Source organism: Pteropus medius, unplaced genomic scaffold (assembly GCF_902729225.1).
Source record: "Pteropus medius unplaced genomic scaffold, Ma_sr-lr_union100, whole genome shotgun sequence".
Taxonomy (NCBI): domain Eukaryota; kingdom Metazoa; phylum Chordata; class Mammalia; order Chiroptera; family Pteropodidae; genus Pteropus; species Pteropus medius.
In genome coordinates this window covers 155,949-169,937 of record NW_024345397.1, presented here as the reverse complement: position 1 = coordinate 169,937, position 13,989 = coordinate 155,949, and positions in this window count along the sequence as shown.

Sequence of the window (13,989 nt, the reverse complement as noted above, 5' to 3'; positions counted from 1 at the left end):
TTTGCTCCTCGGGGGGGTCTTCCTTAGCCCAGATATTTCTCCCGATTTTTAATTGCTGCTGTTGAATGTGGGGTTAGCCCTGTTTAAGTCTCCACCTGTCCTACTTGTCTTGATGGGGCTTCTTCTCTATAACCTACTATAGGACTTCTGTTCATCTAGTCTTTAGGCAGTGCTCAATGATGGCTGATTTTTTTATAGTTTAGTTGTAATTTTGTTGTGGTCGAGAGAAGATGCAAGCATGGCACTTACATACTCCTCCATCTTTCAAATACATTTTTATATGCAAAAAAAAGTGCCTTTATATTTCCCTATTTGCATTTATGGCATTCTTCATTCTTTTGTGCAGACAGAATTTCCTTTTGGTCTATTTTTCTTTGTCCTGAAAATCTTTTTCAAGAAATTTTGTGTAGCTTGTGTTACCTGGAAACAAGTTTGTTTATTTGTGTGTTTGTTTACATTTGTTTGTCTGGAAATGTTTTTGTTTGATCTTCACTTTTGAAGAGTATTGTCACTAGGTGTGGAATTTTAGATAGGCTGTTATTTTGTTCAGCACCTTAAAAATATTATTTCATTAAGCCAGACAGAAAAAGTTGAAAATCGCATGATATCACTTATATGTGGGATATAAACCTAAAAGCAACAAATGAGCAGGACAAACAAACAGAGACTCATGGACATGCAATATAGACTAGTGGTTACCAGAGGACTTTATACTAGTGATTACTAGTGGGGTAGGGGAGGAGGGGGAAGATAAGAGGGTCAAATATAGGGGGATATGAGGAAGGTGAAGTGGGTAAAGGGGATCAAATATATGGTAGCTGAAGGAAACTGGACTTTGGGTGGTGAACACACAATAGAATATACAGATGTCAAATGATAATACACACCTAAAAATTATAAAATTGTATTAATCAATAGTACCCTGTTGTGTCCAGAATAACCAGACCCAACTTGAGTGCTCTTAACCAGGAGACAGTTTATTAGCCGGCGGCTGTCCTTGCAAAGGAGCAGCCTCGAAATGCCAAGATACAAGGTTTTTAAGCCCCAAATCCTATTCCTCATTCTGTCTTAAACACAAAGGTCCATCTTTCTCCTATTCACTACCTGTCAACCCACTGGTCAGGTGTGCAAGCGGGAAGTACAGAAGCAGAAAGCTTGTGTTAGAATGTTATGTTCCTATGGGTGATTGCCTATGTTCCCATGGACAATAGCCGGTGTTCCCATGGGCGATGGCCAAATAGTAATTTTCAGCTTATATACAATTGATTATTTTTCATGCCACGCAAGCAAGCAGGGTTACACAGGCTAAAATTGGCAGTTAGCGTATGAGCTCATTGTTACAAGTTTCATGATTAACAGAGTGTGGTTAGGGGTTCCAGAAACTAGGCCTAAGTTATGGACTTCCTTTGTCCAGTTTCAGGTTTTAATTATTCTTTAACCCTTTCACATTTCAGCAGGCCATTACATACCCCAATAAATTAAAATTTTAAAAAGAAAAAAATAATATTATTTCATTGTATTTTTACCATTTATTTTAAAAATGTAAATATGTTGTTTCTCAAAGAGAGCTATTATTATTTCCTGGTTGCTTTTATAACTTTCTTTTTTTTTTTCCTTATTTTTATTTTCTGTATGATATACCTCTGTGTGTGTTCATCTTTCTTAAGATTTGTTGTACCTTGCGATTCCATGGATATATTTCGTTATTTATCTTTATTTATTTCATTAAAATTGGAATATTTCAACCCATCTTTCCTTAATATATCCCATATTTCTTATACCTCTTCTCTATATTTTTCTTTACTTATTTCTTAATCTTTATTGAGTTTTTTTTTTTTGTGAACAATCTTTCAGTTCTCTAGTCTTCTCTTAAGCTGCATTTTAGTTCTCTGGTCTGCTCTTAAGCACTACTATTTAGGACATAATTTCAATTATTGATGTTTTGTAAATTATTTGCCATTGGCTTTTTTACACATTTTAGTTTTCTAATGAAGTTCTCCATTTGCTATCTATATTTTTACAAACAGTAATCACTTCTATATTTAATGTCTGTGTCAGATAGTTTATTATTCAGTTTATCTTTGGGTCTATTTATAGTACTTATTTTTTCCCTAGGTCCTGTTCCTTGACATGGATGTTAATTTAAATGTTTGTTTGTTAGTTTGTTTGTTTTCATAAAAAACTTTAGTGAATTACTGTCTTAAGACAGTTAATTTTATCCTCTATAGTTACTTTAGACCAGTAGATCCAGATTGAGGATCTACTCAATCCTCAATTCTGGCCCAGTAGATCCAGGAACTAAGCTAACCTGAAGCCGGATTTTATTTATAGGTAAGGTTTTATTTATCTCTTCTTTACTTCCATTTCTATGTCATAACCCTTTAAGGTTCCCAACTGAGGACATGTTGTGTTTACTTAGATTCAAGAAAAATTATCAGAACAACAGTGGTTTCTAAGAAGTGACAAAAAAAAACTTGGAATATTGATATAAAAAACATCCAAACCTGTAAAGAAATTTTATGAGTTTATTTAAGCAAAACTGACAACATGCCAGGAAGCGAGATTTCAAATGCTCTGACACGTCTCCAACGTCTCCAAAGGTCTGAAAAAGATGAGTTCTCCTGTCATTTCAAAGATGTAGTAACCTAAATGCACAAGAACAATGAATAGTGCTTGCTTAAGGCAAAGATAAACTTTTTAGAGGCCTGGGGTGTGACTTCCCTCCATGTCCTGCCCACTTAGAAATTTATAATTAGATCATACTGTGAAGTTACCTTTGTTCATTGAACTTGTTGGATTTATTACAGAACCTGTTTTTGTTCACAGGAGTAGGTGTTAGAGAAATGTAAACTAAGGAAGTAGAAAATTATTAAAGTTATTTTAGAATGTTTTTCTATAAATGGGAGAAAAGAAATGAGGTGATATTTAAAGGTAGACTGATGATTGAGTGCGTGTTAGTATGTTTGAATTTTTGTAGATGGAAATTCTATAGCATATTTATATCCTGAATGATCCAATTGAGAGTATGATCCAAACTGATGATGTAGGTATGAGAAGAAATAATTATAGAACCCAAGACCTTAGTAGACATTAACTTTGAATTCCAGATATGTGCTTATTTTTCTCTCCTGAATTTGTAACATTAGTATAATGGTTATAATAATGAATTTTTATGAACTCTTATATGGCATATAAAGGTAAGGAATCATTTTTAATGTGATTCTGCTGGTGTGGGGACTCTCAAGAAATGCTTCTGAAAAGAAGAAAATTTTGTGACAGTTCCATAACAAGGTAGGGAAAATGGATCAGCAAAGAAGAGATATTGGGTGATCCAGGAATTAGGATATAATCGCTTATGCAAAAGTCTGCAAGCAGCTTACTTGTAGGAGACATAAGCACTTCTATTTGGCTTAGAATTGAGTGTTCATGATAAAGAGCTGATTCATGGTAGCAGAAATGGGGGTCTAATCACACAAAGAGTATTTGATGCACATTAACTACACTTTCCAGTTGTATACATGATCTGAATATAACTTCCAATAATTCCATATCGATTTTACTCTACTTGGAGGTGAACATTGTCCAAATTCTAGTTCTAATACTGAATAACCTTGTTTAGATTTCTTATACTTTTGTTTTTATTTTTCTTATTGAAGTATATCTTTTCTGTATACCACATTGGATTATTGAAAAAATTAAAACAATAAACAATAACTGCTTTAAGTATAAAGAATACTTAAGATGTGAACATTAGCTTTATAGACTATTCTAATGACCACTATGTCCAACAGCTTTTGTCAGCTTCTTGGTATTTATGGTTTTATTCTCATCACTCATGGGTTGAATGCCATAAAATCATGTTTCTTGTAATGAAGTGCTTGACTTAGGAAAATAAAAAAAAAATAATTTCCCTGTGTTGTTAATTATTGCAGGAAGGACATATTTGGAGACACAGATTTAAATTTGATATAATAATACCATCATTAATATAGCATTGTATAGCTTATACAGACTTTTATTAGTATTATCTAGTTTAGTTTTCTTGGAACAGATTACATTTATGAAACTGATGAAGAATAAGGTTGCAAGTCTGATTCTCATACATAAAAAGTTTTTTTTTTTTCAGGGAAATTTGGAAGGTGCTCATGACAACTATGTGTTTTTTAAAAGCTTTATATTATATTGTTTTACTCTATGTCCATAGCAATATGCAATAAAGAATATATTAAATAAAAAAAAAAACAGTGAGCCAGACTGAGATCCTGTTTTTACCTCCTTTTTTTAGGCTCATTCTGCAAAATTATCCAGGCTGTGGAAGGCTTTCAGTGAGCCAAGCACTTCCTCTTGCAAACACCTACCTTTTCTTGTTGATATGTTAGTTGTGAAGAATCTAGCTTTTTATATCCTACATGTGGAGCTCTTAACCCCATTTAAGAGTTAACAGAAAATTATAGATCACATTTACTCTCTAGGTGTCAATTTATATATATATATATATATATATATATATATATATATATATATATATATATATATATATATTTTTTTAATGGAATGTTCAGAAACCACCAAGTTGTCAGGTGACATCCATAAAACCAATCCTGGATTGCCTTCCCTGATCACTGTTTCTATCACTCTTATCAATGAAAGACAATTAGAAGAATGCCACAAATATAAATGGACTTCAAAGTAAGCCATTGTTTTCTATGTATTTGTAGCCAATGATTTCAAATCATTATTAAAGAGATTTAAAAAAAAAGTTGTGGCTGAGGAAAAGAAGTGAATTTTTTCGAGGTTTTATAAATAGTAGGTAATAAATTATTTATATTGTTGCTTATTTTCTCATAAGAGTATTCTTTGTTCTACATCATTTTTATTATTGAAGTTTATCAGATTTCTAAAATTCCAAATTAAAGTAGAAATAGCTCCTAAAATAGCAAGTCTTATATTTTGATAGGTAGTGGTCTCAGGAAGAGATAAATTCCAGTTAATAATTTTAAAATTACACTTTGTCTTACCTTAAAAGATGAGCAAAATTGCAGAAAATAGAAAATTGCTCATTCCTCCTTGAGCTCATGGACAGAGTCTCTGGAAAAATTATAGATTTTGTGAAGAAAAATACCTAAATTCAAGTTCTGCTCTCTTATGGGGAGAATGAGGATAATAATCCTACCTCATAGGATTATTGTGACAACTACATGAGAAAATGTCTTTAAATCACTTACTAGGGGGCCTGCAATGTATTATAAATCTAAGCAAATTCAGCTATATTTTTTTGTCATAGAATCTCATAGATCTTCAGGAACATCTAAAAACCTTCACCCCCTCTCAAGGAGGAATATGAGACTTAGAGAGAGGGAGTTATGAGTCCAAGTAAAATATTAATTAAAAATATATTGAATTTGTTGAATGAACTCTCGTTCACTTTTATAAAGTAAATTTTATATTTATGATTCGAAAGATTATAGATTTTAAATAAAAAATAATTAAAGTGAAGTGACACAATATATTCTTTGTTATAATTTATCTGGGCTTTTACCTAAGAAGAACAATATAAATTAAGAAAAAATTTAACCTTTGATATTAAAAACTTTTAATATCAAAAAATTAGATGAGAAGCAATATGGAAAAATAGGAGAAAGATTAAAAGCTAGAAGACTTATGATGTATTGTATTTGTATAGGATATTTTAAGTTATAATGTACAAGGTTGATTGACATAAAATTTATTTCAGCCATATTTGTAGGGAAGGTAATTGAGATCCAAAGTTATTGAGACACCTCGGGACCAAACAAATAGTGGGGTAGAGGAACATTTACTCATGCAACCAATTAAGCGAGTTTTTTTTTTTTTCACTCTAGAACCCTATTTTCTCAGTCTAATGATATCAAGTCAATTTTATTTCAATTACTAAATATACAGTACTGATGTCCTAAAATATATATCAAAGGAGATTGCACAAATTAAAAGGCACAGAGATAGAAAATAACAGAACAAATTAAGTGCATATTAACATATGCATTTGGCTGGACTCAGAAATAAGCAGCAATAAAAGCTAAGGCTGGACAAATAGAGGCCATATTGTGGATGATCTAGTCTGCTGCACTAAGGAATAGGAATGAGACCGCAATAAAGATTTTTGAGTATGAATGGAGAAAGACTATATATTTGGAACATATATTTCATATTGCAGAATTAAGTATACATAAATGAGCAAACAACAGAGAATAATAGAAAGACTATTATAATATTGAAAGAGAAAGGTGACAAAGGTTGCAGCCACCATATAGTGGCACAGGACAATTGTGTCTTAGATCTGTCAGTAGGCAATCATAAAATATGTCATGTGTAAAACAAACTGAAGCTAGATTCACTCTTTGAGATCTGATGCTCACCTGCTCTGAAAAGTAGAATTGAAAACCAATAAGTAAACAAATAAGGAAATAAACAAACAAACAACAAATGTGCGGTGGACTTCTGCCCAACTCTGTGAATTTTTAAAGGTTTTATAAATTCGATGGTCAGATAAATACTTCACAAACAGAAACCGAGCTAAACTTTTCACTGTCGTCGTTACTGGATCTTCCAAATGCCTAATATTGCTGCGCGCAGGAATCTTCAACCATTTCTTTAAGACCAAACTGAAGGCCCTGAAGATTAACCGAAGACTAAGGAAATAGGTAGGTGTATGCATGAAGAAAAAGAGAGAGGGAAAGATAGAAAAGGAAAGAGAAAAAAGCAAATACCTTTGTTTAGGTGACCGAATTAAAAGGAAACAACAGAGTGTAGAGCACTCTTTTTCACACTGTGTTATATGGACAAGGATGAATCCGAGGTGGGCCTGGGGTTCTTGATGCAACAAAATAAATAGAATTTATCTCTATAAAGTCTAAGATAACTTAAAATTTTGAGGATGAAAATTTTATTTAAAAATATTAAAAATGGATTTATATAATATAAAATATTCATAAAGCAAACTTTCAAATAACCTTTAATATAAAATAGAAGCTTAGGCAATTTCTAACATTGATGTAGATAATTTCAAGTTAACTATCCTTCCCCCAGTATCCCTTGTTTTCTCCCAACTTCATTCTATTCCACAGAATATTTTCTTCATAATCTTCAAAGTTGCTTCAATGAGATAATTTAAGAAGCACTAGCTAAGAGCATGTGAATAGAAATAGCAATCGAAAGACTTGGGTTTGGAAACCAGTTCCACTCAAATGATTTCATTTCCTTAGACATATGCTTTAGCTTTAAAGTCTTTGAGTTATTTTTCTTCATTAGTACAATAAGGATGAGTATAGAGTTCAGCAATATGTATTGATACATCACCAGGAAAAACCTAGCAACTGTTCCAAGAGATGACATAGACTAATATTTATGACCTTAGTGAATTTATCACAGTCTAGACATCTGACCCTCAGTTTTGTACTCTTGGAAACTTAATTTCCTCTGCACACAGAAAGGGAATCGATCTCCCAAGGGATAGATCTCATATTAACCAAACACATAAAGCTGAGGAATAAAACCAGAATTCTAATTTATTAGTTTTCCAATTGTTAAGAAAAATATTGTTCTACACATGAGAAGTCTGAATGTCAAAAGTTTTATTTAGGACATGCATCATAATTGTCATATTAAGTAGCAAAAGCTGCAGGCTACAGCTTCTCTCTAGTAAGATCTTAATAAGGAGCTAAATTAGAAGGAAATTGGTAAATTGGGCCAAACTGAACAGAATCAGTTTCTCTCAGATTTTAGATTTTATTAGTCATTAAATAAAAGAAAAATATTCAATTAGATATATATGGAGTTACCTACTTCTTATTTTAACAAGTAAAGACATTCAAAATATAACATTAGAGCTACCATTAAAAAAGGAAAAGAAACATATAATTTCAGAGGGAAAAAATACTTTTCTTCTAATTAAAGGAGGTACCAACATTAAAATTTTATTTTTTCCATTAACTGGTAGAAGTTTTATCATACTTTCACGCTATTCTCTAGATCAGTTAGTAAATCACCAAATTAGACTTTTTAAAATAACTATTGCATTCATTTCTCAATACAATATTTCGAAGGACTAACAATACTTAAAATCAATTGGCTATAATTTCCTTTATTTCTAACTACATGAAGATGTGTTTGACCTTGAAACCAGAATATTTGTTTGTTTGTCAATTTAATTTTCTAAGTTCCTTATCTCTTGGGCTTATTTTATCTGTAAATATCTGTCTTATAGACTTTTTTTATGGTTCTGAGGCAGAACAATTTTTAGCTATCCTCCATACTGTCCAGGTTCTATGGGCTAAATGTTTGTTCCTACAAAATTTACATGATGAAAACCTAACTCCTAATGTGATGGTATTAGGAGGTGGGGCCTTTGGTAGATAATTAGGTCATGAGGAAAATCTTAATAATAGAATTAGTGTCATTAGAAAAGAGACTCCAGAGAGCTTCCTTGTCTTTTCTACCATGTAAGGACACAGCAATAAAATATCCACCTGAGAACCAGGAAGGAGGGTCTCATGAGAAAACAAATCTGCTGGCACCTTGATCTTGGACTCCCCAGCCTCCAGAACTGTAAGAAATAAGTCTTTATTGTTTAAGCCACCCAGTCTATGGTATTTTTGTTATGGCACCCTGAGTGGACTAAGACACTAAATAATAAATTATATTTGGGGTAAATAAACACATTTATTTTGATTACAGTAGAGTCTAGCTGGAGCAGAATACATTTAGTTCCTTGAAGTTCCTTTCTCGGCATTGATTTTAAAATATTAGTCTCACTCATGGATATGGACAATAGACTAGTGGTTACCAGAGGGGAGGGGGAAAGGAGAGAGAGGGGAGGTAGATGGGGTAAAGGTGGTCAAATATGTGGTGACAGAAAGAAATCTAACAATGGGTAGTGAATACACAATGCAATGTATATATATGCCTTACTGTTGAATTGTACGCCTGAGACTTACTGGATTTCATTAACCAATGTCACCATAATAAAAATTAAAATAAAAAAGTAAATAAATAAAATGTTAGCTTCAGAGAGTAATCTATTTACCAGCACAAGTTATTTGCAAACATCTCTCTTTGGCATCTGATTTTAAGAGCAAATAACAATACTTACTTCATACTTTACTAACCTTACAGGTTTGTTTTAAGAATAAAATTAAGTGGTTTGTGTAGAATAATTTTGCAAACCACAAAATGCTCAGCACGTATTCAGGTTTATTATCATCATTTGTAATAAGGGCCAGAGATATCGGTTATGGGCATCTCTTTGTTTTAAATTAGAGACTTTATTAGACAAAATTTGATATTCGTTCGTGATAGGCTAACTTGTATCCATTTAACCCATTATTCAACTTTTAACTATTAGTCCCTTTACCCTGGCTCATATGATCCCTTTGAAGCCCCTTTACCATCTCCTGTGTTAACTGCTTTTTGCCAATGACAAGGCAAAGGTCTACCCTTACAGGAAAGGAGGATACGGGTGTATCACTGACACATAGGAGAAAAGAACCTTAAACAGGTGATCTCTCAAGAAACCAAGACTGGTCTAGGCACCACCATTCCCAGAATTTTTACATGTATACTTAAGGAATTTAAGGAGGAATTGAAAAAGTCAAGAGAACTCTCATGATCTCTCCCTATAATACTTGCTATTTTCTCCCCTAAGATTTATATATATGTGTATGTATGTATAGATGTGTAATGCGTGTATGTTTTTCCTGGATTGTTTGTTTTTACAGGACAAGGATAAATTTTATTTTCATCTTTTCTGTGATATATATCTTAAGACCTATTTTGGTAATATATATTTACTCATTGAGATTGGATTGACTTAAAATCATTAGACTCAGAAAATAGAGTTCTATACTGGAAAAACACTTAATAGTTTTTAAGAGTAAATGTCCCCCCTAATCCTTCCTGTACCTCTATTTATTTGGTCTTAGGATGTCTCAATCACTCTGGGGCTCATTTTATCTATCTATTAATTTGGCTAAAATAACTATCATGTTGATTAACCTTGTACATTATAAATTAAAACATCTTATACAAATATAAGACATAAAAAGTCTTCTAGCTTTTACTTTTTCCTATCGTTTACATTATTCCTCATCTTTTTCTATTTTTTTTATATTACAGAGGTTAAATATTTTGTTAATTGTTATAGTTTTCCTTAAATAAAGCACAAATAAGAACTTCAGAAAAGGACACCTGTGTGAACTTCATATTAATTATTTTTCATTTAAAATCTGTAATCTTTCTTTGAATCATAAATTTAAAATTATGATTTATAAAATACAGCAAGAGATCATACAATAAATATAATAGATGTACAGTTTAATTAATATTGATGTAATACTTATTTGGGCTTAATTCCCTCTCTCTAGGTCTCAGATTTCTCATTTAAAAGGTGGTAAAATGTATTAGATATTCCTGAAGATTTTTAAGATTTTAATGACAAAAAAATATATAGCTGATATCGTTTAAGTATTTACTATGTTCCAGACACCCTAATAATTAATTTAAAGGTATATTCTCATGTAATCTTTATAATAATCCTATGAGGGAAGTAGAATTATTGTCCTCATTTTTCCCATTAGAGAGTAGAACTTGAATCCAGGCATTTTTCTTCACAAAATCTATAATTTATCCAGAGACTCTGCCCATGAGCTTAAGAAGAAACAAGCAGTGTCTGAGTCACAGTTAAGCATCATGGAGAGCTTTAACCTAGTTAATTTGATGAGCATCAGCTACTGTCTTTCTCCAGCCTGGTCCAGGTGTGTTCACTTGTGTTAGAGGAATAATGCAAGGTTGAGATACGCTGCTTTCTGCAATACGCTGCCTACCCCCTTGTCTTCCTTGGAGTCAGATCGGTGACTCAGTGAGTCTTTGATGGAAACTGCTACAATGAGTACCATAGCTCCTTGGAGAGTAAACATCACCTGGGAGGGAATTTTAAGACTTTTTCAGATGATATATAGGGAAAGCCTTCTGACTGCTGAGCCTCACTTCCTGACTCAGTCTCGTTTCTGTCTTTTTCTATAATGGGAAATTGGTGTCTTCAGAAGTCATGGAACCTGAGAGGAAGATGGTCCAAGGCAACCTGTGCTCCAGCCCTGTGCCAAGTGATCAAATAACCTAAGTGTCTAGGCCTAGTTTCTCCTATCACTATTAAACTATTAAGTGAGCCCTCAATTCTGGATTTTCACATAGTGCAGTGAGTCAAGAGCCAGGCCTAAAACCAATCAGAGAGATCACTGCAAAACTCCTGGAACACGGGGGTAATGTAGATTAGGGTAACTCAACAAAGTTACAGTTGTAAAGAGAACATAGAATGTAGAATGTCCACTTAGCTGAAGACATCACTCTTCTTCCTCTGCTCAGGTTTTTGCAATCAAATTAAATGTATTCTTCATCTTCTTGGAATATTAGAATTTAATATGCTTAATAAATTTCTTAAAACTTTAATACATTGTAACTCAACAAATGAGCTTCTCTTGTAGTAGCTTGAGCATGCTAACAAAGGTAGAGAGAGCAGAGATAAAAATCAGTTTTATATTCTCAATAGTCTTAAGAGAATTTGAGATAGATTTTGCATCATTGAAAAAACTAATGTAATACCTCAGATCCAACTCTCAAAATAAATAAATAAATAAATAAATAAATAAGCAAACAAATAAATAAATAAATAATAAGGACAAATAGTTTATACAAACAGATCCCCCTTTTCCACAGTGCAACAACTTCTTCAGTTTTCTACCAATTCACCTTTTTTCTTCTCCTTAGGGCATCAAACAATTGGATTTATTACTGAGAAAAGAGAGAGTGAGAGAATGTTTTAGGAGTCACGTCTGGTGATATTCTCCTTCTTTAGGGGATCTTGACATATGTGGCACACATCAACCAGCAACTATCCACAAAAGTTTCCCTAACTATCCAGCATCCAAACATCAGAAATAAGTCATGGAAGGAAGTTCCCCAAAAATCAACTAGAAAATGTGGCTAAAATAGATAACACTCTATTATTTAACCATAGCCTAATCATAAAAGATGACTGAAATACAATTAAAAACCACATGGTATTTAGCTCACTAAATATAGGTAATAAATATAAAATTTCAGAGCACTAAAAAATCATCCAGAAAGTTAAAGGAAAAGAGACCCCCAAAATAAAGGAAGATTTGTAACATTTATTAACTATAGAAATCTGCCCCTTTCATTAATGCTTTATATAACTCAACTCAAATCTAATTGATTAACTTTTTAAAAACTCACTCTATTAGATGAACTTATTGGGAAAATAATAGAGCAGTGAGAAATAGGCCCAACTTCTTGTGGTGGTAATCCGGGAGAGAGAAAAGGTCTGATGAGAGAATTAAAGGAAAACCATCATAAAGTAGTGCAATGGAATCTAGGAGTAAAGAAAACGTTGCGATAAGCTTTTATATTTGTCGATTTGCAGGCTTCTAAAAATGACCAGTTTTGATAGAGTGGAAAGGGATAATGCATCAGCAGATTAAGGGATGCAGACTACTAACTAGCAAGGTTTGAAAGTGGAAAGAATTTCAGTGATACTGATCACTGGGGCCGTGAGCAGATGACTTTGAGATTCTGAGTATCCTCCCCATCATATATCTTATGAACACAGTGTCAACCACATCCTGCTGATTATGAGATTTCCACTTAATAAAACAAGTGGAAATCTCATAATCCTCCACGATGAAAGTTGTTTTGAGTTGGGAGCATATTTTCAGAAAGACACTAATTTCCCTGTGGCTTATCCTTCAACCTTTAGTCACCATCACCAACTCATATGTACATGCACAGACACTTAAGTTTGGAAAATGATTAACTTAAGTTTGGAAAATCAAGAACCTATGATATGCGTGACTCTACATAATAATATATAACAAAACAGAACATTATTTACTTGCATTTGAGAAAAATCTAAGAAGCTATAGTTGATAGAATATAGGAAAAAGAAACTAGAAAACTCCAATCCAGTCTCACTTCTACCATGAGATTGCTGCATGAGTTCAGATGATGGAGGAGAAAGGAGCCTGTGAGGTAAATGGCTGATTAGGACAGCATACATCTCATGGTGCAAAGATGACTGAATGTTAAGTTTTGAGTGTTTCCACGGGAGTATGAGAGCAGAGCCCTTTCTATTCTGTTAACAAAGTGCCCCGCCCTCCCTATTCTTGGCCCTGGCTAGGCTGGCAAATGTTCTTAGTGGAGTTAGGTCATACTAGGCCTCCACACTTAACTGGGTCTCCATTGACTAGTTCTTACGTTAAAACTTCTCAGCTTCATACAGAAGTAAAGTGTTCATATAATTTATCTTATAAATCAGAACACCTTTGAGAGTGTAGGCACTATAAATAATCATGCATAAACTCTCTTGGTAAGCTTAGACATATGACCTTCCTACATAGATATGAAACCAAATAATTTGATTAAACTCCTTTCTATCATCCCCTTCTCTCTTCCTACTCTTCTCTCTCATTTCCACTCCCATTTCAGCCATCCCTTATTCTACCCATATAGTTTTTCCTGAAAATGATGTCCACATCACGCATCCCTGCTTTCACAAGATGTCCCCTTCTCTTCATTCTCTGCACTTCCCCACTCTTTGTCTGACATTTATTCATCTTCCCACTCTGTTCATTCTTTAAAGCCCAGCTCACATGTCACCTTTTCTTCAAAGCCTTTCCAAAAACCCATAAACAGAAATACTCCTCTGAGCTTATATAGCTTCTCTGCGTTTATGGCAGAGATGCCATTATGAAATTATTAAAAGAATGTACACAAGAGTCAGACTGTAGGACTTTTGATCCTAGTTTGATGATTACTAGCTGGAAAAATTGCTTAACTTCCCTTTCCTATTTCCTCATGTATAAAATGGAGATACTACAACTAATAATAAGATTATGGAGAAAATCAAATGAATTAATATAGGTAAAGAGCTTAAAAATAATA